Below are 23,124 nucleotides of genomic sequence, written 5' to 3' on the forward strand. Positions count from 1 at the left end.
GGCCCCCTGTGTCTCTGGGGCTCCGGCAGCCCCCGCCCCGCCGGCTGGCCGGCGGCTTGGCGCTCTGCCGCGCGGCCAGTAAAGGTTGGGGGAGGGGTCTTCGCTCTTCTCTGTTCGTGACTTTTTATTTTTAATAAAACTCAACAATGAAATATCTCCTCATAGCCTGTTATATATGCTCTGTACACTGCATCCCTTTCTGTTTAGTTGTGACAGTTCTAGTTGGCTGGTGACTGCAAGATAGAGGTAGGACCAGGGCTCAGGGAAATGGTAGAGGGGCAGGCATTGGCAATCCTTCACCAAGCCTATTTACCTGAATCCTTTGCAGTTACATGTACCCCACATATCTTTCCTATCATCTTGTGGATGTTTTGTGACCATAGAAGTAAAATTTCCCAAACTATTAAACAGTGTGTGTCCCTAAATTATTAATGGATAGAAAGCTACCCATTAATCAAGAGCAAATATTTAGAGTGCATGTACAAGAAATGAATATTATGTTTGAGATATTGTAGTTTGGGTGACTTGTTGGCAACAGTAGATAAAGTCACCTCAACTGAGTAAGCAAAAGTGGAAATAGTGGTATTCCTTTATTTCAGTGATCCTATTTGGGAGGCCTTTCTGTGAAGTCTGTCCTGTCTCCATATTAAGTCCTCCACTGCCTACATGCAATGATTGAACCTTGCCTGTCACTTCCTCAAACCCCGTCCTATTTCCTATGTCAAAGTGGGTTGATCCCAGCTTCATACATTCATGGACTACTTGTCTTAGAAAAATGATATTTAAATGCCTCTTAAATGCTAACACCTTTGGAATTTTTAGTTTCAGTACACTAAATTAAATGAATGACAAGCAAGAAAAATCCAAATCCAGTGAAAAACTCTAGTTTAAAAAGATGTTTGTTCCATCCTATGACATTTCATGATGTGTTTTCTGTCTAGCAGTATGCAAGTATGCACCTTCATATCATAAAACAGTTGGTAGAATCAAGTAAGGTATCAAATCTTCATTTTGTCAATCATCATTGATTCTATCACAATCCTATCCATTTAGCCCACTCCTTTCCTATTCTATGAATAGCAAGCCAGCATCATTATACTGGGTATAAGGACTGGAGGAAGTCCCTGATTACAGAACCAGTTGGAAAATACTAACACATTACAATAACTTACTGATCTCACTGTTATTTACGAGATAAGATCCGACTCTTAAGTCTGTCTTACTAAAGTTGTCCTTGATTTATTGGAGAGATTTTTCAAGTAAGAAAGATGAACTCACTAGTAAAATAGGTCGTTTAATTTTTTTGTTTTGTTTGTTTGATTTTTGGTGATGGGGCCTGAATTCTAGGCCTAGGCTCTGTCTCTGAGCTCTTCAGCTTATGGCTAGTGCTCTACCACTTGAGCCACAGCACCACTTCCAGCTATTTCTGCTTATGTGGTGCTGAGGAATTGAACCCAGGGCCTCATGCATGCAAGGCAAGCACTCTACCACTGAATCAGCTTTCTAGCCCCTGCTAATGTGTTCATATAAAATTTGCCCACCTAATGCACACAGAGGGACCACTGCAGGTGTAATGTGTTCCTAGTAGACATCTCTTCTGAACAGAGCCATCTTTATTGCATTCATTTAGATGAAAATTCCCAGTGACCTCCATTCAGCTGTTTGAGTACCTACATAAGCCCAAATGTCTTAAATGTCTGAGAGCATTCTGGGTTTTATTAAATGGAGCCCAGTGAACTCTCTATTCTGCCTTTCTAGCAGGTACTTTGGTATGTTTTCTAGTGAGACTGCTAAAGTATAAGGGCTAGAAATGTAAGCAAATTGGTATTATCTGGGCCCTTAATATCCAATTCATTTGTATATGGCACCCATATATTAGAGAAAATTGCTGAAAATGCCATAAAAAGAGTTATTATAGGGTTATTGAGGTTCTGATAAGTGATTGATGCCTTAATTAGGCCTGTTAATAGTCTTCATAGTGGTTGGTTGTAATAACTGAACAGTCAGGTTGGGATTTAGGGTCACTATATTAGTTTGTTGAACACTACTAAATGAGGTTTCCTCTTCAGAACCAAATTATAGTTTTATAGCTTGCTCATAAACTTAACTCAGCTCAGATATTGTTTAAAAGGCTCAGAGAGGTGCTTATTTACCAAGCATTGAGCCACTAAGCTCAAAGCTATAAAACTTCAACTCCAGCTATTAGAATTCTTGGTAATGACACTCTAAATATCTCTCTACATTTAGTAAAGAGAAAAAGATAAATTATACTCTGATTTAAAAAATAAGAAACTTGTAAGCATACACACTAAGTTTGTAATCATTTTTGTCAACTAAGGTGAAAAGTGATATGTTTTACTTTTTAATATTCAGACTAGGGAAGGTGTAGCTCCAGTCACTAGTGAACAATACAATAAATTATTGATTGTCAAGGTTTTCAATAGGCAATGAAAAATACTCACTGAAGGGCTGGGAAGGTGGCTCAGTGGTAGAGCGCTTACCTTGCATGCATGAGACCCTGGGTTCAATTCCTCAGCACCACATAAGCAAAAAGAAAAAAGCCAGAAGTGGCGCTGTGGCTCAAGTGATAGAGCGCTAGCCTTGAGCTGAAGAGCTGAGGGACTGTGCCCAGGCCCAGAGTTCAGGCTCACGACCAGACCCAAAAAAAAAAAAAAAGAAAAAATACTTACTGGTTAAAACTTAGTATAGAAGAATATCATTCATTTTTAAGTTAAAATTCCATATTTGACTTATAATCAATTCAATGTTTGTCACATTACTTACAAAAAAAGCATTTTCTGTTGCTATAAAATATAAATCTGCCTAAATTATCTAAAAATCTTCCTGTGCTTCAGTCTTTTGATTTTGTAAACTACATTCCTAAATAACATTTCTATTTAACTGCACACTTGAATAGTATCTATAGATGCATTGGGTATGAATTGCACGTAGAGACTTCTGAAAAAGTTAGAAGCAAAAAGAAGAATATAGCTAATAAATAATAAAAACCACTAAGTACAGTCATAGCATCAAAAGATGTGACTTGTGACAAAGAAACAAGGTATTTTTAAGAGTAGGTTATCATTTATTTTTAATTTTTTATTGTGAAAATACCATACAGAGGGGTTACAATTACATGGGCAAGGTAATGAGTACATTTCTTATCAAGCATTGTTACCTCCTCCCTTGTTTCCCCTTCCCAACCCTTCCCAGTCCCCTCCTCCCCAGCCAAAGTTATAAAGTTCAACATAATGACTTGTATATCTCATTGTTGCAATGGGTCCACCTGTATCCCTATTTAAATGGTTTGCTTTTGCCCTTCCCCTCCACAAATTATACCAACATCAAATACAATGAAAGCAGGGGTTATACCGTGGGGGAGGGACAAACAAAGCAACAAAGAAATCATCTTGTAAATATGTTAGAAACAATCACAAGAAAAAAAAAATTGAATACTTCTCTTGGGGTTCATTTCACCTAACATCAACATATCTGACCTTTTCTGCTTGTCTCAGACAGTTATTACAAATAAGAGAAACCATAGGACCTATGTTTCTTTGGGCCTGGCTTACTTCACTTAATATAATTTTTTCCAATTCTTTCCATTTCCTAACAAATGGGTCAATGTCATTCCTTCTGATGGAGCCATAGAATTCTATTGTGTATATATTCCAAATTTTCTTGGTCCATTCATCTAATGAGGGGCATCTGGGTTGGTTCCATAGCTTAGCTATGGTAAATAATACTGCAATAAACATAGTTGTGCTGGTAGCTTTAGTATGGTCTTGTTTGTGATCATTTGAACATTTCTTTTGTTGTTTGTCAGTCATTGACTTCCTTCCCTATTTAAGTGGTGGAATGCGGGTGCTTCAAAAACCATTTGTCAAATCTCACTTTACATTTGGTATTAACAGAAAGTAAATTTTGTTTTTTATTCCCAGTTTCAGTGTTTGGGAGAAGAAAGCTAATTAGCCCAGATGGCTCAGTTGCTTATTCTCAGTCCTCTGTAACAGTAAGATGAGCAAAATGTTAGCTGGCCTGGACCCAGTACATTGACACGGGTAAGTTGGTTAAATCTAGCAGCATCTCATCTATATTTCCTAGAGTAGATCTGAGTGGAATAGCTGCCTGTGTAGCAGTCAGTGCTAACTGGTGGCTTGTTCTGTCTTGATGCCCTGTGTCAGTGTTTTCTGTAGTAAGTTAAGTGCAGTTTCTAAAGCTCAAGAGCAGGGAATGAGAATCACATGCTCTGTGGTTGACTCAGCATTGAAAAATCTCAGGAAAAGCAAATGTTCTTCCACTTCTTCACCTGTGATTTAGACTATGCCACAGTGTTCTATAAAATGACATAATCTGGCAATCACCAAAGTTTAAGACCAAGACTACTCTCAGTAACTTTTAAATTATGCACTTGAGTATGTATGCTGCATCTGCCTCATGGAGAGTTTTCCTTTTTTCCTCATGGACCCGACATACTTGATTTCAGGTGATGCACCAAACAGGAATTTATATGTTCACTTGTAATCAAATGATTTAATTATCACACAGTTTCAGGTTCTGCATAATTTTATAACATCTTGTAGATAAAGAAACAAAGGTTAAAAAATCAAATGGTTTGTGCAGATGATATAGCTAGTAAGAGGAGAGTAAGAATTAAAATTGAGTCTGACACTGGAACAAAAATTAAAAGCACTGCCTCATTCAATATCTACTTGAATCAATCATCTTTGACTCTCTGGTGCCTGTGACTTTAGTATAGATAATTTAGTAAGTGTTCAAGGAGTCAGGTGCTAATGGCTCACAACCTATAATCCTAGCTACTTAGGAGGCTAAGATTTGAGTATCCAGGTTCAAAGCCAGCCCAGACAGAAAAGTCCATGAGATCCTTTTCTCCAATTAACTAGCAAAAAAAAGCTGGAAATGGAGCTGTGACTCAGTGGTAGAATTCTAGTTTTGAGCACAAAACCTTAGGAAAAGTGTCCCAACATTGAATACAAATGCTTAAGCCTGTTTCGTGCACCCATACAAAACTAAGTGTTCATAATACAATTTTCTCTAACAAATTTCCTTAAACAGATCGATACATGTTTTAGTAAAAAGGAGTAGTACCTCAATGTTTTTCCCACTATTTGCTATGTTCACTCTTTGTATCTGTCTGAACTTGTGATTAAATTTAATCACATAATTTCAGTAAATAGAATGGATAAGCTGACTGAACAGGATCATAAAGCAGTTACTTCTATGAGTTTGTTAGTGTTTTGTAAGATCCTAAATAGCTGATTTACAAAAATATCATTTAAGCAGGGTGCCAGTGGCTCACCCCTACAATACTAGTTACTCAGAAAGTGGAGATTTGAGGATAGCAGTTTGAAGCCAGCCTGGGCAGGAAGTCTATGAGACTGTTATCTCCGATTAATGACCAAAAAGCCAGATGCTGAAGTGGTAGAGTGTCCACCTTGAGTGAAAAAGCTAAGAGACTGTAAGTATCCAGACATTGAGCTCAAACCACAGTGCCAGCACAAAAAAATAAAATATAATGCATAACATTTTGCAATAACTTGAAAGAAATAAAATTACACAGAAGGATGAGAAATATATCTAGATACTACAATTTAAATATTTTAAGAAAAAATAAAAACAAGCATTTTTGTAACTGGATAGTGAAGATGATATGTTATTGATATGATTATGCAAAACAGTATTCTAATCAGTAGAGAAATACAGCCTATGCAAGATTTATCATGTAAGTACACATTACTTTTAGGTATTCAAATCTAGATGCTTGAGAGAGGTATGCATTTATTTTTAGGTTCCAAACTCTCTAATCTCATGAAATACCCTTTGTGGCATGGATGTCTTTAAACTTTGTCTTAAAAGGTACGCAATCCAATGATATTCAGTCATCAACTATCACTATTCCCATTTCCAGAACATGTTCAAGTAACTTCCCTCCCTCCAAAAAACATGCTGTGCTTGTTAGCATTCATTTATCTATCCTTTTCTTACTCTGTGGCAACCACTAATGCATATATTTGTCTCCATATTCTGGAATTACACATTAGTTATATCATCTAACATGCAGCCTTTTATGTCTATATTAATTTTATATCCAAGTTATCCACAGTATTATTTCAATCAGTACTTTCTGATGATGCCTATAGGCAAAAAATCAGACATATCTATTTCTCTGAGTGTAGATAGACAGAGATCTAGATAGGTGAATATAGATATATCACATTTATGCATTCATCAGTTAATAATAATATGTTTCCAAGTTTTGATGATTGTGACTGATACATCTATAGTTATATACAAGTTTGTATACAAGTTTAATGGATCCCTCATCATTCTAGTTTTTGGCTATAGTATTGCCTTAATTCCACTATCCAACTCACACTTAGATATACTCAACAGACAGTCAAATCCCCCTGTTGCTTTCTAATTCTGTGGAATACCATCTCTACCACCATAGAACAAGTCATGTGAAAGATACTAGAGCTACTTCTGTCCAGAAAATAGAAAATCAGCAGCATTATTGAATTTCAGGAGAGATTAGAACAACATGCTAGAAATTCTACTTCATCCTCATTCAGCTCATTTATTTGGCCTGTCAAGAAACCAGATTGAACTTGTGTGATGATAGAAAGTTATCAAGTTAACTAGACGTGAACTCCACTGGCAGCTATTGTCCCAGATGTGGTTTTATTGCTTGAGCAAATTATGCATCCCCTGGGACCTAGTATGGAACTAGGAATGTGGAAAATGCTTTTTGTCTCAATACGTGTTAATGAAGGCCACTAAAAAGTAGTGTGCTTTTGTTTTGCAACTCCTGCAGCACGTCTCACTGTCCTTTCTCAGGGGTAAGTCCTTAGCCTTCAGTCATAATTTAACTTTCTTCCAAAAGACTCCGTATTTGTCTATTACATGTCTGATAATATGCTGATCACACTTAGATAAAGGAACTTCTTCAGACTTACATGGCAAATGAAATGGATAATTCTGGGGACTCTCACTTTAGTGATATTTTTAGTAGTTCAATCCCATTTTAGTGATATTTCTAGGAGTTTACTCCGGCATCGGGGGAGCAAGAGGCGGTTACCCCTGCTGTATTAAAGGATACATAATTGTAGTACCTAGCCCTTCTATCGACCCTATTTCTTTCTTTTTTATTTTTTTCTTTTTTTGGTGGGTCATGGAGCTTGAACTCTGGGCCTGGGCGCTGTCCCTCAGCTCTTCCGCTCAAGGCGAACGCTCTACCACTTGAGGCACAGTGCCACTTCCGGTTTTCTGAGTGGTTTATTGGAGATTCTCACGGACTTTCCTGCCCTGTCTGGCTTTGAACAGTGATTCTCAGATCTCAGCCTCCTGAGTAGCTAAGATTACAGGCATGAGCCCCCGGTGCTCAGTTCCACCCTATTTCTTAATGGACTTTGTATTACAGAAATAAAGTTCCTTCTTCAGGTAAGTTACTCTATGCCATTTACCAAGTGATTTAAAAAAAAACAGTAGTTCTGAATAAGAGTCAGAATAGAAGATTCTGTAGTAGGTTCAGGCTCTCTGCAAATTTCTCTGCGCCTGAGACTATAATGTAATCCATCAGATCCAAGAGTTGGCCTACCAGAGACTTACTGTTATACCTAAGCATGCTGCCCTTCCTTCTCCCTGATGGATAACAGATCCTTAGGAATTGTCCCAAATCACTGCTATCTTTGGATAATTTCCCTTTTGAGTAAAAGTTGTTTTTCTTAATTAGGACTTAGAGGAGCTGGAGCAATTAATCACTGGCCATTAAGTTAGTTTGTACCTGAGTAACCCAGAAGGAATTGGCTATTTACCTAAGCTATCATTAAAGTTCACAGGAACATTGGGCTTACAAAGGGAAAAGGAATCTATGAAATATATCAGGCTGAAAAGACATTAGAAAGGCCCAATAGGTATTGGATCAAATGCCCATGGCATGGTTCTTCTGCTGTTTTAGCATCCTCTCCTCTCTGAGCACACAAATTTAGCCTTATCTGGGAACTCCCTACAATTTAACAGGCTAAGGAATAGATTCATTCATAGATGACTCTACCTGGTCTAGACACCATAGGGAAAGAGGCAGTTGAGGAACTACAATTCTTTTCTTGGACTATTCTGTGACAGAGATGAAGGAAAATCCCCATTCTCCCATGTGCAAAACTTTTGAAAAGTGGACTTAGTTCATTTTCACTTGGATGTAGAAAAATGGACTGAAGTAGATGTTTATTTCAACTCATACATTATAGCCAATTATTTGCTCTGACAATCAAATACTTAGAAGGAACATAATTTTTAAAAAGTGGTGAAAAGGAGGACTGCAGATGGAACATGGGGATTGACCTTTTGAGCAGAGGCAAGCAAAAAGTGAAGATGGGTCTCATGTGAATGTTCTCCAGGGTGACTTCAGCAGATGAAGATTTTAACAAGTGGACAAGATGATACATTCTGTGGCTGCTTTCAAAGATTTACCTGAGTCACTCTACCTACCATTACTGAATAGGCTCATGAAAAAGTTGACCCTAATAGGGGAAAGAAGTATTTTTCATAGCTTCAACATGGGCTTCCAGCACCAATAACAGCTTAGCTAGAGACATTTCTGCACGCCCAGTTTGCCTGCAAGAGAAACCATGTATTCTTCCTTGTGTGGCATTGTTCCTAGGAGAGGCTTGCCAGCCACACTGGCAGGATGATAATGTTGGATTGCTACCACCATGGAAAGGCAGTGGTTTCTTTACTCTCTTCACTTTTCTTTCATTGCCATAGAAACTTTTTCTGGATAGTTGATTTACCTTTTCATCATCAAATGCTTATGCCAACATTACCATCTGAGGTCCTATTCACTACCAGAGAAAAATCACAAAATATTGCTCCATAAAGAAACTCACTTGACATAAGACAGGGATTTGAATGGTGTGGGCGGGGGGAGGCTGGATTTGCCCAGTATCCCTAGTGATCCACTTAGGCTTTCTTAAAATATTCAGTATCTTTTAATCTTTCAGAATACTTTTGACTTCACAACAAAATGCAATGTGTTATGTGCTCATTCTGAATAACCTCTGGTTTTTTTTTGTCCCACTTTGGTTTGGTTAAGATATACTGAGATAGTGGATAAAATCTAATTTTCAATATGTTATGCAGATATTCATGGTATAAGTATAGGTAAGCATTATATAACTTGATAGGGGGTGAGCAGTATATAAAAGCAGAGGAAGAACAATCTCTCCTATCTTTCCTCTCTCCTCCCTCTCTCCTCCCTTTTCTCTTGGTGTTTGCCACCCTTGGTGCTCTTTCTCTGCTGAGGCATGCATTGTCTTCTGCCATTGGACAGCAGAGCTCTTAGTTCTCAGATTTTTGTAGTCTAGAAATAAACCACAGACCAGGACTTACATCAGTAGCTCCCCTGTCTCAGGACTTTTGGATTTGGGCAGAATAATATTTCTAGGTCTCTTGATTCTCCATCTGAGAGATAATGTGTCCTAGTATTGCCCTTTTTAATAATATTATCTAATTCTCATAATTATCTATCTTGCTCTCTCTCATCTTGCTCTCTCTCATTTATTATTGGTCTATTATTTATCTATCTTTTCCATTGGTTTCTGCTTCATATAAATGTACATACCACCTAAAGACTGTTCCCTGCATTTACTTTTGTTATGGATGGTTTTAACTTGGAAACACTTTAGGATGGTAGGCCACATTTGCAAAAGCGTACTTCAATGGTTGGTGCATGTCTTCACTTGCTTAAGCAATAATAACTAGTTAATTCATTGGTAATCTAAGTTTTACTGTGAATGTATTTTGTAGATACTGCCTAAAAGTTATGGGTATTACTGATTAAGATGGGCCTTATCTAAAAATGTAAAAGAACTTTAAGAAAATTTAAAATATTCTAAGGAACAAAAATAATTCTGTCATAAGATTGTAGCAGTAAGCCTGCCTTTTTCTACATTGTGAACTTGCCCCTGAGGTTTAACTTTACAGTATCACAGAAAACCTTTCGAGTTTCTTCATATACATCTTTATACACTGTAATGTATAAGCATATGCATACCTCAGTGTACATACATACACAATATTGTTTCATAGTATGCACAGGTGTGCTACATTAATCTTTTCATGTAATTATTAAAATGCATTTATTAGTATTTGAAATTATTGTTTTTCATGTTTCAGTTGTTTTGTTTCCTTTTCATATTTTGGGGATATGGATGCCTAGGGATTTTCTATATTATACTGTCACTTTCAAACAAAGCAAATGTTTCTCTTATTCCAGTTGGCATTTAAAAATTTTCTACTTTATGTAACTGTCTTATCAACTATGTTAAGAATAATAAGAGTCAACATCCCTACTTTATTCCTGATCGTAGGGCAAAAGGAACTAATGTTTTATCATTTGATATAAAGTTAATTGTGTACATTCTGTTGATGAGTTGTTCGATGTATTCAAAACTTTCTATTCTTGTTCGCAGGATTGAAGATTTCTATTCTTGATTTTTGTGAGTTTTTTTTTTAAATCACGAATTGATATTGCATTTGGCTAATTTAGTATAATCAAAAATTATTGTATCCTTTGCTCTAATGATATAATTTGAGAATGGGTGACACTCTTCACAGGCTTAGGTGTTATGCACTTGGTCCACAGGGTTGGTGCTATTTTGGGAGGTTCTGTGAGCTTCAGGAGGTAAGGCCTAGTTGGAGGAGGAAGGCAAATGTAGCATGACCTTGAAGGGTATCTTATCCTTGAGCCCTTTCTTGCTGTATTTCTTGGTTACTCTAAAGTGAACAGTTCTGTCCAAGCATTTGTTCCCTACAAGAGTCTTCTTCCTCTAAGCAGACCCTAAATCAGTGGATCCAAATGCTTTGGATTGAAATTTTTGAAATCTGGAGAAAAAGACAACATCTTTCCTTTGAGTATCACAGGTATGCCTTTGGCAAGTTTAGCTGAGTGTATATTACATTACTTGATTTTCAACTATTCAACCTGAACAGTCTGACTTCTCAGATTATCTTTCTGAAGTTAGACAGACCCAAAGAAACTTAGGCTCCATGGTTTCCCTCATTTGTAATAACTAAAATATGTCTAATATAATTCTAGCAGAGAATCACAATAGCTCAATCGCTAGATACATGTAAACATATAAAATAATACTTATCAAAATGAACTCCAAAATAGGGAAACAAAAAGGGTTTTCATGTTTTTTTGTTTTTTAGAATACTGTTTGCAGTTATTAATGTGTTTTGTTTGTTTGTTTTCTCCCTATGGTTTGCATATATATTTATCTGCTTTTGCGAAAGGAAAGGAAATTACAGGAATGGTGAGACAAAGGACAAAGGATGAACCAATACAAAAGCAATATTCAGAAGACACTATGTAGGAAATGAACTTTACAACTTTAGAGGAGAGGGGACTTGAGGAGGGCAGGGAAAGTCGGAGAAAAGTAGGAAGGGGGTAACATGGTTCGACAAGAAATGTACGAATTTCTTTAGTTATATAACGGTAACCCCTCTGTACATCACCTTTACAATAAAATGTAGAAAATGTTCACCCAGCCTTAAAAGTTTGAAATAGATTTCATTTGGCCATTGTGTATAATTATTTTTGTACACTTTCAGACTCTTGTTTAAAGATTTTGTTTCCTAATATTTTCTTGAGTATCATGCATTTATGATGATGAGAGCTATTTCTCTTTTGGTGGGTTGGCTGTTTTTGCATCAGAATAATATTGGTCTTAAATAGACAATATTCTTTCATGTCTTGTTTCTTGGAAGAGATTCTTAAAGATTTGTGATTAATTCTTTGCATGTATGAGAAAATTATTACTGAAATCACCAACCATCTGTGCCTGGAGATTGATGCTTTGGTGCTGTTTTTAATTATGAATTTAATTTCTTGGACTTATCATTTTTCATTTTACTTGAGTTCTGGTAGTTTATTGTTTTCAAAGAATTGATTCCTTTCTTTCATGCTAAGTTTGAGTGCAAAGTTGTCTAACATTTTTCCTGATTATCTTTTCAGTGGCTACAGGAAATATATCCCTAGAGCTAGAGATATTTCTCACCCCATTCCAGATTGTGCTAACTTGTTTCTTATGTACTCTTGTATCAGTATTGTTAGAGATTTATTATTGTATTGACTTATTTCAAAGAACTAGCTGTTTGATTCAATGATTCTTGCTTTTCCTATTGTTTCACTATTTTTTTTCCATCCCAGTAATTTTGATTCCTCCTACTTGCTTTATTTTCTTTGTTTTTTTTTTTTTACAACCTCAAGTTTCTTGTATTGGAAAGTTTGGATATTGATCCTTTTCTTTGTTCCTAAGGTAAGCATTTTATACTATAGATTTCTTATTGTAACTCATTCTTCCATATATTGCTATGCTTTTTCCATTCCATTTTTTAACGTATTTAAGTTGCCCAGTATGTTTTGATATGCATTTGTATAATTACATTTGTTATCACAACAACATATCCTTCAAGCTGGTTGCTGGTAGCTCACCCCTGTAATTCTAGCCACTTAGGAGGCTGAGATCTGAGTATAATGATTGATAGTTAGCTTGGCTATGATAGTCCCTGAGAGCTTATCTCCAGTTTACTACCAAAAGAAAAAAAATAAAGTTAGAAATAGAGCCATCTGGGCACAAGTGGGAGAATGCTATCCTTGAGCAAAATAGCTTAGGGACAGTGCCAAGGCCCTGAGTTCAAGCCTCAAACTGGCACCAAAACAACAACAACATATCCCTGATCTCATGTAGTGAACTTAAAAACTGTCTTAGCAGTTTTGGAATCGAATAAACTATTATTTCTGATTGTCTATATGTATATGTTAGATTTCTAGATTTTATCCACATGAAATTTTTACCTTTTAACATATTTCTCCTCGTCTCTGCATCCAACTCTATAACCATCATTATATTGTTTAGATCTCTTTTATATAGAATCCACATTCCGGAGATCAAGCAGTATTTTTCAGTCTTTATCATTTAACATAACATAGTCCCTGTTCATCTATGTAGCTACTAATGCCATGATATCTCTCTTTAAGTCTAAATAACATTTGCTGCTGTATGTATGTACAGATACTAGAAATTCTTTAGTCATCAAGGGACAGATGGTTTTTGTTTCATATTGGGGCTGTTGTGAATAATGGTGCCATTGGATATGAGAGTCTAACCATCTCTACAGATAACTGATTTCATTTATTTTAGAGCTTATCTATCCATCTGTCTATCTACCTATGTACCTACCTATTTACCTATCTACCTCTCTGTACTGAAAGACTACCCAGTCTTTTTTTTTAATACTGGTCTTGAAGCTTGAACTTAGGGCTTGTGCTCTGTGCCTGAGCATTTTTGCTCTAGCTAGCACTCTACAACTGAGCATCTGCTCCAATTCCAGGTTTTTGATGGTTAAGTGGAGACAAAATTTCATGGACTTTCCTGCCCAAGATGGCTTTAAGCTGTGATCCTCTGATCTCACTCTCCTGAGTAGCTGGAAAACAGGTGTGCATCACCAATGCCTAGCTTCTTATGGGAGTTTTGGTTATTTGAGGAACTTCCATGTTGTTTTCCAATTTATACCTTCCTATGAATAATTAACAAGTGAGTCCATTTTTTCCCCACATTCACATCAGTATTGGTCTTCTCTGCCTTTTTGATCATCATTCAGACAAGTACAAGTATGAGTTGATGTTTCATCCTTGTTTTGACTGCATTTCTCTGATTAATAAATGTGATGCATTTTTATGTAGCTACAGTATCCACATATTCTTTGAATATCATATTTGTTCACTCATTTGGATTTTTTATTGATTTATTGAGAGCTTTTTAGAGTTTCTTATGTATGCTGAAATTAGCACCTTGTCAGATATATGGTTTGAAAATAATACCCTTGGGATATCTTTTTAATTTTGCTCTTTTTATGTAGAATAATTTGTGTGTGTGTGTGTGTGTGTGTGTGTGTGTGTGTGTGTGCATGTGTGTGTGTGTGTACTGCACCACTGATGTTTTGAGTTTTGAATTTGGAGATTATTTTTGCTAGTTCAGTATTCTACTACTTGAGCTACATATCCTGTATTTCCAATTCTCCATATTTTCTGAAGGAATTCTCAGACCCTAATTCTCCTAGCTATGAGATAGGTTCTCAACTTTTTGTCTGGAATCCTCCAAATATCTGCTTTCCAAGTAGCTGTGATTACAGATGGTAAACACTAGGAATGGCCCTTGCAAAACTTAGGGTTTATTTTAATGTCTTCTTAGTCTTTGATTTTTGCTTTGATTGTCTATGCTCTGCTGTCCTATCTAAAAGTGTATTTTCAAGACTAATACCAAGTGATATCTTCTTCAAGCAGGTTTTGTCTTCCGATTTCATGTTTAGGCATGTGAGCTGACATGACTTTAGGCATGTGGTGAGTTGACTTTTTATATTATCTAACATAAATGTTCAGTTGAATTGTTATATTTAAGTATCCAGTTTCCCAACTGCATTTTTGAAGGTAGCTTTTCTTTCCTATTAAAACATTTTTGTGTTTTAGTCAAAACATAATTGATCATACATACCTAGATTTACATCTTACATTCTATTCCATTTCATTGGTCTGTGTAACTATCTTAATATCAGATTATACTGCTTAATTAGGAAGTTTATGATGTAATTACCTATTAGATATTTCTCCAACCTCATTTATCCTAATTCAGATAATCCTCTAATTATATATCAGTGATTTTTCCAAATTTGTTTTTCTAACAATTGATTCAGATCTTTCTGTCGGCTTTTGCTTATATACAGAGTTTTGAATAAAAGATTTAATTTCTGTAAAAAAAAAAACAACTTATAGGGATTTTGATAAAGAATGCATTGATTTTCCCCCCAAGATTTTCCATTTCCTAACAAATGGGGCAGTGTCATTCTTTCTGATGGAAGCATAGAATTCCATTGTATATACATACCACATTTTCTTGATCCATTCATCTACTGAGGGGCGCCTGGGTTGTTTCCATATCTTAGCTATAGTGAATAATGATGTGATAAACATAGTTGTGCTGGTAGCTTTAGTGTGGTCTTTTTTGTGATCATCTGGGTAAATGCCCAGAAGTGGGATTGCTGGGTCATAGGAAGCTGCATGTGTAGTCTTTTGTATGTGTACTCCTTTCCAAAGTGGTTGAACAAGTTTACACTCCTACCAATGGTGCAGTAGAGTTCCCTTTGACCACATACCCTCCAGTATCTGTTGATATTAGATTTCTTGATTATAGCCATTGTAACTGAGATGATGTGGAATCTCAATGTTATTTTGATTTGCATTTCTTTTTTGGCCAGAGAAGTTGAGCATTTCTTCATGTCTATTTGCCATTCTTATTTCCTCTTCAGAGAAGTCTCTCTTTAAGTCTTTAACTCACTTATTAATGGGATGATTGTTTCTTTGAGGATTTGTTTTTGAGGGATTTAATTTTTGAGTTCAAATTTTAGATATGAAGCCCTTGTCTGTTGAATGGCTAGTGAAGATCTTCTCCCAATACATGGGCTTTCTACTGATCTTGCTAGCTCTGTCCTTTGCAGTACAGAAGCTCTGCAGTTTAATGCAATCCATTTGTCTAATCTTTCTTTGATTTTTTGTATTTCTGGGTCTTTATTAAGAAATTTTCAGCCTGTGCCAAGGAGCCCTAGAGTTTCTATAGTCCCATGGTTTCCCTTATTTTCAATAATTAGTATAGGTCTAGGATAATCTCGTAAGATAAGCAGAAAAGCTCAAAAGCTATGTATATATCACCATATATGATGATGCTAAGCAAAATGAACCCCAAGATATGGACATAGAGTTTTTTCTTTGTTGTTGTTTTTAATGTACTATGGGATAACTTTTTGTTTCTTTTGTATGTTCAATTTCATTAAAGAGTTGGAGGGGTATAGATGTGAGCTCTGCTTTGAAGGCATTGTAGAATTTCACTTTAAATCCATCCAGTCCTAGGCTTTTCTTAGATGGGAGGTCTGTTTTTGCTGTTTCTATTTCAATGCTTGTTATGGACATGTTAAGTTGTTTTATTCATTTTGCTTTAGTTTTGGTATGCTGATATTTGCTAGGAAAAGGTCCATTTCTTTCAGGTTTTAAACTTGTTAGCATAAAGGTTTGAGAATTATTCCCTTATAATGTTCTGAATCTTGGTTCTTTCTGTGGTATTTCCATTCTCATCTCTGAGTTTGTTTATTTGTAAATAATCTCTGCTGAATTTATTTATCTTTTTCTGATATATCTTTCCATTTTTAATGCCATCTTCAGTTCCTTTGATTTTTTAAATACATTTTTATTGTAAAAATATGGTACAGAGGGGTTACAGTTACATTGCAAAGTAGATGAATAGGGGGTTACAGATACATAAATAAGGTAATGAGTACATTTCTTTTTAAACACTGTTATTCCCTCCCTTTGTAGCCCTCATCATTAATGTTTTGTACTTCCTATTTTAGGAGGATTGGAGTAAAATAGTTTTTCTGATTTCTTTATCATCCTATTTGTTATTAGTACTTAGCATTTTTGCTGTTGTTTTGTTTGTTTGTTTGCTTGCAGTTCCTTGGTCCTGAATTCATGGCCTGGGCACCATCCTTGAGCCTCTCTTTGCTCAAGACTACCGCTCTACCACTTTTGCCACAGGGCCACATTGGATATTTTTGAGTAGTTTATTAGAGATAAGAGTCTCACAGTGACATTTTTACTTGGGCTGGCTTCGAACCACAATCCACTGATCTCAGCCTCCTGAGAAGCTAGAATTACAGATATGAACTACAAATGTCCCAGCTCCTTTTATTAGTGCTTAGAAAAGCTATTGATTTTGATGCATTGATTTTGTGTACTCCTACTTTGCCAAAATTATTGACCAGATCTGAGGTTTTTTGGTGGTGTCTACAGAGTACTTTTAGTCTGCAAAAAGGAGACTTTTACCTCTTCCTAGTTGTATCCTCTTTCTTCCTTCCTCTTGCCTTATTGCTCTGATGAGGTATTCACTGTGGTAAAAAGAAAATCCTGAAGAGTAAATAATCTCTGGTCATTCCATGCTGTAGAGGAAATTATTTCAGTTTGTCTCCATTCAGTATGATAATTGCATATATTTTCTCATATTTTTGTAGTTTTTAGGTATGTTTCTGCTGTTCCTATATTCTTCCCTGTTCTCATCAGGAAGGAATATTGAATTTTGTTAAAGTCTTTCTCTTTTATTGAGATGATCATGTATTTTTTGTTTGTTCTGTTGTGTGTGGTATTATGTGCATGGAATTATGTTACTGACTTGAAGATATTAAGCATCTTTGCATGCCTAGAAGGCAACCAACATAATCATGCTACTTAATGTGTTACTGGCTTAGGTTCACATTTTTATGAAGAGTTGTTACTGTAAGGTCTGAACAGAGATACCTCCCTCCCCTTGACTAAGTTTCCACCCAGTATCTGTTACCTAGGTAATTGGCAGACCTGGAAGCAGTCACCTTCTCCTCCTGCTAGGTCACATCCTGGGCTACCTCTGGTCACATGCCTCCCATCTGACCTTAGGAATGTCCTAGACCCTAAGGTCACATCCAGATCCAGTGTGGCCACACCTCTTCCTCTCTCTGGCCTAGATAAGTTCTGGCCCAGGGGTGAGTCATCCCCTTTTTCATCCATGCCTCTCCATCATGCATGATGTGGGCAGCTGTTCAGTAAATAAACTTCTTCTCCTGTCTGAATAGCATGTGGTGTTCTCTTCATTGGCTACCTAATGAGACCTATGTATTTAATATACCTTACTTATGGTATCGTGGGTTTTTGAGTTGGAAATGTCAGAATTTCCTAACCACCCCTTTTCCATGAACCGAACTGCCTTGAGACACCATGCAAGACTTTTCACCAATACCATTGCTTGCCTTCACAACCACGTCTACACCACCTCTCTACTCTGGTGAGTGAAACTACTCTCTATGGCTCTCTGTAGCTCAGTCTCTGTCCAGATGTGGTGCCATGCCAGAGCACTTTAGCCAAAAGGCCAGTCACCTCTGGAGCCAAGGAGGCTTGGTTTTGGGGGCTTGACCATTTGTCTCTAGAGTACTCTGGTGGAAGTCGGGACACCACTTCTGCCTGGTCAGCTCTCCTTCACTCACCAGACTGATTCTCGTACACATTTAATGGGGTGCTGAGAGTCATACCTGAGCCCTGAAACCCCTTTTGAAATGCCTCCTGCGCTTCTGGAAAACCAGAGCACCTAATTTTTATGCCATTCTCAGTTTTAAACAGTTTTTTCCATTGCAATTTCCATTCCTTTGCAGTTTTTTCCATCCCTCTTTTGTGGCCTCCCCCACAAGGTACTCCCTCCTTTGTGGCCTCCCATGCAAGGCCCCCTCTTCTGAGGAACCCCTCCTCTGCATTTGTAGTGGGGGTGGAACCTGAAGATCCATGTGTGCTAGAAGCAATGCACCCTCACTGTCAAAATCTTTAGCTCTCTCTAGCATTGTCCATGTGGCAGATGTGCCATCTTGACATCATGGGAGTTCAGCTACTATTTTGCACCAACTTGATTACGTGCCAACCTCAACTTGATTCTATTTGTGTATGCCTATATGTGTATGTCTTTTTCTGTGTAAATTTGTTATCCAGCATTGTAATCAAATTATTTGGCTTAAATTGTCTGAGATTCCTGAAGTTTGTTCAGTTTGGATACATAGTTCAGTGCTAGCCAGTCTACAAGCAGTCCAGATCCAGTCCATCTCTTCCAGCCTGGAAGACAGTCCTCACTCCTGCCTAGACCATCCTGACTATCTCCACTATGGTAAAAGTAGACTGGAGTCCCACTTGGCTCCATCACACACAGCTGATTTCCTGGTAAAAGATTGCTTTGGATTTGTAAAAGCTAAGGCTCTTTCTGTAACTTTGGTTAACTCAAGCACTGTTAGGGTTACCAGAAATAAATCAATATCATATCTGTGCTAAAATTCTCATCACATCTAACGAGTTTTGTCATTGCAGAATACTTGGTCAATTCTTGATAAGAACCAGGTAAGCTCTACTTTTATTCTATTTGATCTTGTTGTTGCTTTAATTGGAAATAACAAAGGGTTTGTGGCAAAGATTGCAGTTCAAAGCCAGCCTGGGCTGAAAAATCTCTAAGACTCCATCTCCCAACTAACTTAAGGCTCTTATCTCTAATTAACTAGCCAAACACTGGAAGTGGTACTGTGACTCAAAGTGGTAGAGCACTAGCTTTGGGCAAAAGTGCTCAGGTACAGTGCCAAGGCCTTGAGTTCAAACCTCCTTGAATACTAACTGAGACAAGCCATCCCAGCAATTAGCACCTAAACTCAGCCAGTCTGGGGAACAAGGGACGATGGAGAGGAGTAAGAGGCGATGATGTCACATCAGCCACTTTGTGCCTGCCCTTTCAAAACTAACCAGAGCCGGGAAGTCAATAGAAGAAGCCTGCCCATCTAATACCCATACCTGTCTACCTTTCAACTGGACAGGAAGTTACATTCTTGCCTTTGTTACCTGAGTTCTCCTCTACATAGTCGTCAGTTGTCAGAAGTAGCTAGGGACATTTCTACCAACATTTTCAGCCCCAAGTCCTTCTTCTTGCCATTTACTTGCTCTCTAGTATTTTTTTTTTTCAGTCCGTTAATGCCTCATGAGACTTCTCCAGAATTTGTCCAAGAAACTTGCCTCCTCCAGACTTCATCTAAGGACCCACACCCACCAAGTGACAGCTGCTGCCTGGTGCCTTCTCCCAGAGGGGACCACATCTCAGCCTCTTACCCCTGCTGTCGATGCCCCTTGCAAGCAGGAAGTAGCCAGAGAGAATCTTCACCCTTTTTCATAATTATAAAAAGGCTGGAATGTAAGGTCTGAACAGAGACACCTCCCTCCCTCTTGGCTAAGTTTCCACCCAGTATCTGTTAAATAGGTAACTGGCAGACCTAGAAGCAGTTACCTTCTCCTCCTGCTAGGTCACATCCTGGGCTACCTCTAGTCACATGCTTCCTATCTGACCTCAGGAGGGTCCTATACCCCAAGGTCACATCCAGATCCAGTGTGGCCACACATTTTCCCCACATGGCCACATCTCTTCCTGTCCCTGGCCTAGATAAGTCCTGGCCCAGGAGTGGGTTGCCCTCCTCCCCTTTTTCCTTTTCAGCCATGCCTCTCCACCATGCATGGTGGGGGAAGCAGTTTGGTAAATAAACTTCTTCTCCTTCCTGAATAGCTCATGGTGTTCTCATTGGCTACCTAATAAAACCTAACTATTTAATATACCTTACAGTTACATCTATGTTCATCAAGGAAACTGAGTTTGTTGTTGTGGTGGTTGTTGTTTTCTTGTATCCTTATCTGGTTAGCTATCAGTGAAATAGTTTCTTCTTAACATGAGTTTAGTAATTTTCTGCTCCCAAATAGTGAGATGAAGGGAAAGGTGGTTTGCTAAAAAGTTAAGCATCACAGAGAATTTGGGAGGGTTTTTTCAAGCTTTTCTTGGTAGAAAGAGGCTCTGAGGGGAAGAAGTCAAAGAGGTTGCCTGAAACTTGGACTTCAGATTTCTCATAGGTAGATTCCAGAGGGAAGGCAGCTAACATATTGGGATAAAACTCAGTTACCACTGACACAGAGCAGGAGTAAAGTAAGAACTGCTCACTGAAAAGAAAATTTTAGGCATTATCTAGAAAAATATTAGATGAAAGAGAAGACATATACAGTGGACAGCAAAAGGGTGTATCAGGTCTATTACAACTTACTTTTGAGGTTGTAAAAAAGAAGAGATGAAAGTTAGTTTATTGTCTTGCTTGTTTCATCAATATTGCAGTCAAAGAAACTGCATGCCTTGTCAGGGTGGGGAATAAAAACACAGGCTTAGCAGCTGCTGAGTGAAAAAAGGATTAAAAACTGCTAAGGACAATGGTACTACAAATTTAACAGTATTTTGCTGTAGACTGCATGGAGACACAAGTGACTCAAAAAGTTAAAAAAAAAAGCCAGAGAAAAATGAAAGCAAACAATAGAGGAAAAGAAAGAGAAATATTGAGATTTTGTCATATCCAGTGCATTTTTGAGTACAGTTCTTTTGGAGTGTTTTAAGAAGGACTCAAATTACTACAAGTTCAGGTGTGAAGAAAGTACACACAGCAATGTCTGTCAGTTGATCCAAAGATAGAAATGACTACAAGGAAAGTAAAAGACATTATTTTGGAGGTGGTCATAAATAGGGTACCAAGAATTGTATGTAGATACAAATATATATATATATATATATATATATAATGTTAATGAGAAGTAATTGAGGAAATCATTCATTTTCTTAAAATATGTTTTCTTTGAGCTGTTTACATATTCTTCCCTCAAAGTTTATTTTATATGTACACACTGAAAATGTGATGTTCAAATTGAGGTATTTATTTTATGAGACCTTATGGGCACTTTCACATATGAAGTGTTGGCAAATATTTCTCCAAATGTCTGAACAAGAATATCATGCTAATCTCTGGGAACACTTCCAAGTGCAGTCTTACAATAGCATAGCAGTTTTCAAAAGTAGAAGACAAGACTGTGTAGTCACGAAGAGAGCTATGTGATGTCCAAGGGAATAGAAGCAAATGATGTTACAGGTGGTTTATTATAGAGTACCATGTGCTTATGTCTGGGAAGCATTCCAAAGGACAGGTGCTGAAGAGTCACATAGTGTTGGCCATGGATGGTGAAGATAATGAAGCAAGCTCTGGAATTCTACTGTACTCACCATTTAGAGAAATTCAAGAGAAAACTCCAAGAAAGAAATTACTTCAATAATTGCATAATTATTTACATTTTAAGGAAAATATTAAGTATAACTACAATATACTGTATCTGTTCTCTTTGAAAATGGTACATAGAATTCTGGGACAAGTTCATGAAAACTAAAGTCACAATGGAAACTAAATGATATAATGAAAGTATAATGAAAAATAAAGTATAATGAAAAGTATAATGAATACTAAAGTCATTTTGTAAGGTTTGAAAGATGGTGGACTGTGATTAAATTGGTTGAGTTCTGTATTTTAGTGCAATTTAGAAAGCTTAGTTGTTTTAACTCATGGTATTTACAGAGAATCAGTCATATTCAAATTTCTTAGGGTGGAGGATTATCTGTAATTTTTCTTGGGCTGCCAAAGGAAGTGCCACACAGTTGGTGATTTAAGCAAAAAAGACATTTTCTGTCAGTTCTAGAAACTGAGGAGACAAGATCCAAGTGTGCCCTAATTCTGCATGAAGAATTCTCCTTCTGGCTTGCAGAAGATAGCTTCTTCAGATCTTTATATGGTCCTGTTTTGTACGTGGAGATGCAGAGAGAGTATTGCAAGTGACAGCCAAAGAACACTCAATAAGCTCACCAGTTCCATTGGTTTACAACCTAATCATTATAAGCACATTTAACCTAAGCACTTCCAAAATATTCAGTCTAGACACATTGCCCATTAGGACTTCCACATCTGACTATCCCCCTCTCCCCCGCCACTGGCATATAATTGAGTACTCTAGTTTTTTTTTTTTTAATCCCAAGTTTTTAATGTGATTTATACAGACTGAGATGAATGACAAGGTTTCTGGCCTGATATTCAATACCTCTTATTTAAACATCCAGATTGATTGCTCTGTTTTGTTTTAGAAATGCTGAGGATATTCTACTCTCCCAGCATTTTCTTGGCAATATCATCTCTGCTTAGACAGTACCTTCCCTACTCAGCTCACAGACTTCAGTTTGATCTCTCACCAATTGTTGACTCCCTGGTTCAGTGCTATTAACTGTTTATTGTTCATGTATTCAATGATTTTCATTAAGTACATAAATGAATATGGATCAAATCAGAAATGAGTTTGGGTACTAATCACAAGCCACTGGGGACCTTACTGTCTTGTCTGCTTCTTATCTGTTGATAAGTTAGTACAAGTGGAGCAAAGTTCATGTTCCTGAGGGACAGTGTAGGTTTTCTATCTGGCCCTCCTCAGTGCAGTCCATATTCACAAACACATATATCAAATGCTCTCCTTGATAGTGAGTGTAATCAGTAGCTCACAGAAGTACAGATTTTAGTTAGGGAAACATTTCTGAACAATATTCATGGTTA

Source organism: Dipodomys ordii, unplaced genomic scaffold (genome assembly GCF_000151885.1).
Source record: "Dipodomys ordii isolate 6190 unplaced genomic scaffold, Dord_2.0 Scaffold52, whole genome shotgun sequence".
In the NCBI taxonomy this organism is placed as follows: Eukaryota; Metazoa; Chordata; class Mammalia; order Rodentia; family Heteromyidae; genus Dipodomys; species Dipodomys ordii.